Source organism: Ischnura elegans, chromosome 8, assembly GCF_921293095.1.
Source record: "Ischnura elegans chromosome 8, ioIscEleg1.1, whole genome shotgun sequence".
Taxonomy (NCBI): domain Eukaryota; kingdom Metazoa; phylum Arthropoda; class Insecta; order Odonata; family Coenagrionidae; genus Ischnura; species Ischnura elegans.
Window position 1 is genome coordinate 19953743 of NC_060253.1, and position 4728 is coordinate 19958470.

Genomic DNA, 4728 nt, shown 5'->3' on the forward strand with positions numbered 1-4728 from the left:
TTGCGTAGCCTGAAATGAAAAATAAAAAAAATAGTTCACCCAACTAATCCAAGTATTTTCACTATATAGTCGATAAAAATACAATTTGTTACACTTGAGAATTTATGAATGCAAATATTTGCTTCACGGTGACTCCGGTTTTCAATGTTATATGGAATAGCTGCAATGTGTCAGAGGAATGCATGGAATAATAATAATAATACCTTTGGAATTATCAAATGGACCTCGACCGATCTTAATGAAATAAACAGAATTGTGAGAACCCTTCTTACAAAACACCGTTTACACCACCCAAAGAGCTCCACAGAAAGAGTAATACTTCCCACATATGAAGGAGGACTTGGTATTCTTGATGCTGTACAGCTTCACTATAAGCAAATTGCTGATCTAAGACAATACTTCTATGGCTAAGGAGTCAAATGCAAACTTTTAAAATAGTATGTAAAACAGACACTCAGTACACACCACTACATCTAAGCAACCGTGAACTAAACATCCCGAATCAAACTAAAGAACAACTAATCGATCAATGGAAAAGTAAAGAGCCAACTAATCCAAGTATTTTCACTATATAGTTGATAAAAATACAATTGGATACACTTGAGAATTTATGAATGCAAAGATTTGCTGCACGGTGACTGGTTTTCAATGATATGAAATCGCTGCAATGTGTCAGAGGAATGCATGGAACGGGAGAGTGCTACAATAAAGGTACCAATGAAATTAGCAGATCTAGTGGCGGTGTAATTTTACGAAAATGCAATACATAATGCCTGCCTGTGCCGAGGAGAAAAATACCTTCATTTTTAATTTAAATTTAGAGCATAACGTGACTTCCTGCTTCCACTGTTGATATCCTGACCCTATTTCTGTCTATTATATTGACGAAAGTTTAAAATAATTTAATACTAACATTATATGTCTTGAATATATTTCTGTGCCTGCTTGTATGTATAACTACAAGGAACACCGTGAAATCTCATCACAAGAATTTTTCTGGTTGATGTAATCAAAGCCGTGAGAATGGGTAGCGTGTCGGTATCCGAAAAGTCGGCGCTCTTAAATAATCTAACCCGCGCGGTATCCCGAGAAGATTTTTCAAAAGTTGTTCGCCGGGAAAGTGTAAAATCATATATAAATCGTAAACATATTTCGATAAATATTTTATCATAAACCTAAGTTGATTATAAATATATCTGTCTCAAAAAATTTTCCTGTCTCGAACACTTAATTAAACAATGAAAAGTTAAGGCGATACATTGGCTAAAATTAATATCTAACGTATCACGCTATGGTGGCTAAAATTACTAATTTTCAGTTATTCATGCTTAATGTATTGCTTTATTGTCGTGCATAACTGATGTTCAAACAGGCTGCGATGGTCTTAGTCACCTTAAAACATTTAAGATCATCGCCCGAATTAATTCCAGTCTATCAGGTACATGATCATATTGAGCCAACCACCGTTCTATATGTTTACCGTTGTTCCATTTATGTCGCAGTCATCCCTGTGGGAAAATAATGGAATAGTTAATGTTGATAAATTACGTCAAGGAATGACTCAAAAATATCCTATATACCTTAAAACAATCGTAATCGTAGTATTTGAGTAATTTTTGTTTGATTTTCTCATGTTTATACTAGAAGTATCTAATTTAGTTGGCACCCTGGAAAATTATCTCTTTCTTTCCTGATTAGATCCATGCAGTTCTTAAGGGAGCGAGGAAAGCATCCATAAAGCGGCTTCTTGGCTCTAATGAAGTCAATGTACAGGTGTTTAGCGTGGAATTGAATGGGATGAGTATGATGTTTGTGTCAATAGGTGGATTCCAAGTATTTTGATATTTCAGTTTGATGAAATTAACAAGGCTGTTAATGGTTTTTGAGAAGGGTGAGATTAATTTCCTGAGGAATCGACGCATTTTAGTCACGGTCATTACACCAATGATACGAAAAAATGACAATTCCAATTATTCTAAAATGATAGTTTTCCAACGATCATATCCATCATGGCCCTATCCAAAGATTGTGTCCACGAAAAACTGCAATGAAATTCGGTTCCATTTCGTATTTCAAAGTGTGAGTTTACACCAAAATTGATTATATTTATTCATAAATCGATCGATTTCTAAGAATATACGTCTGGAACTGAGAGACACATTGATACTCACTTCGTACGCATAATAGCTGACCTGCTACGCAAGATTGCCTATCATCGTTGACTTGCATGTCACCCTTGCAAATACACATTCCCTTATCAGTGGTTTTACAGCACTCGGAACTTGTTACTTTCTCACACACTACATTGTTAAAGCATGCGCTTTCGATACTCACTATTTATTCATAAATAAATCGCTTCCAACAAATATAAATCTGGCTCTGAGACACATATTGATACATATTTCGCAACGCTCAATAGCTTAATAGAACCAACGATTATGATATTAATAGTGAAATGTATTAAAATATTAATTTTTTTCTATACGTCGTATTCGTTCAAGGTGTTCCACTCCTTTTTAATCATGTTCCACCTACGCACTCTTTAACAATAATATTGTTATTTTACTTCCAAAAAATTCACCAGGAATAGTTTATATTCCAAAACAACGCTTCCCGTGTCTGCCTGCTTCTCAGAAAAATTTCTTTTATCTTCATTTTCAGACATGATACACGCCAAATTAGATAAAACCGTTTTCATTATTTCAACTAGCAATTAAAAATCAAATACCCATATTTAAATAATTTACAGGTGGATGGCGTTAAAGTGAATTTACACAATAAGTGGAAATATTAATAATGAAACCAATCGATTTGCACAAATATAGATATGAAAATAAGACACTTTTTGATACATATTTCGTCTGCCTTAAGACTGCCCATCATCGTTGACATGCATGTCATCCTTGCAAATACACATTCCTTCCAGTAGCTACATTGCACTTCGAACCTACTACGGTTTTACATCCTATATTGTTAAAGCATGTGCTTCCGAGAGTTTCATTGCCTGCAATTGAAAAATAAAATTAATTCATCGAAGTAAGGCAAATATTTTTGCTATTAAGTTGATAAAAATGGAATTGGATACACTTAAGGATTTATGGATGCAAAGATTTGCTGCACGGTTCTCAATTTTTTATGGATTCGCTGCAATGTGTCAGAGCAATGCATGGAATGGCAGAGTTCTAAAATAAAGTTACTGACGAAATGACGCAGATAGATTGGCGGTGTAATTTTACGATAATGCAATCCATATTACAGAGGTACAGACACACAGTATCGGCAATATCTGCGACATACTTGGCTATACTCGGTCTTGAGAAAATCAGTGTGGTAAAAGTCGTCCTGGCTTAACGTGTGTTCAACCACTTGATTTCTCCCGTTAGAAAATTACCCTATGTTCTGCAAGGGCTTCATTGTCCTTTTCAATTTTTGAATAAATTTTGAATCGGCATATTTCTTTAGCAGTAAAGATTTGGTAGCAATATGTCTAGTAACTTAGCTCCGAAAAATAAGCTGTAAATTTGGCACTTCCTTAAATTCCATCCCTCGAGTGAATTCCGTAGCTTCTTTTGCCTCCACAGGCAGGATCTGAATTTCGACTAGATCTGAAACCACAGCTGTCCCCTTATATGGTACCAGTGGCCAATGGTAGGTCACGTAATATGAGTAACAGCCTCTTACGTGGAACATATGTTACGGGTGTACTATCGTTTTCCAAAGTATGTAGACACCTAGTAGTCCTACTTAACTGATGGGGCCGGGTCGTGAAAACTTTTGAGGTTGGCACATAAAGCGACCTGTATCCCTCACTTGCGTGCCACCAAGAGCCGACGAGGACGGAGGTGGACGCGACCTAGCTACCGAAGCCGGAGTCAAACTGCAATTGCATGAGCCCAATCAGAATTAAGAATAGAGGTTGGAATGTACATAGGTATCTATGGTGAAAGGAAGCACAGGCATCGTATTGGTTGGCTTAGTATTAATCGTTGAGGGTGAAATTCCGGCTGTGTGTCGCAAAGGGATCTCTGAATGCCAATTGAACGGCAGGATTTTCTTTTTGACAGAAATGGGTTTGTTTGGTTGAAGTGCATGTGGATAGCATCACAATATGTCATCAACAAAAGTCCTCTTTAAGGGACCTATTTTGTAGATTTAAAATTCATAGGTTGAAAAATATTAACTTATTTATACAAGAATTGCCATGAGAAAAAATTCCCCTGGACCGGGAAACGAACCACGGACCTTTGGCGTTTCGGGCCACTGCGCAGACCACTACGCTATCTAGGTTCTTTAATTCCCATGGCAATTATACCGAGGCTGATGGTACTAGGTGTTAGGTCCTCGCGGTCCATCAAGGATGGCAACGCGAGGGAGAAAGGACTTCCAAGAAGCCGCAACCGGTTGAGAGCCTCAAACCTGCGATAAAGCCGCGCAAAGCGGTATGTGTAATATACATTTACATTAACTTATTTGCTCAAACGCAGTACAAGAAAGGCTCATACGGTATCGCTATTGATATTCTGAACAGAAGTTTAATTTTTGCTGGAAATAAATTCACGAAAGAATAAATTGTCGGCGATAATGAATCGTGATGTGAGTGAACGTGCACTTGAATCTCAATTTGCGGAACATAGTGCAAAGTGAGCGAGGGGAGATGGTTACCAAAGTTGTAAAATATGAATTTTCTCACCGTTGGCACAGCTGAGGTCGTTGTTGGGTTTAAATCCT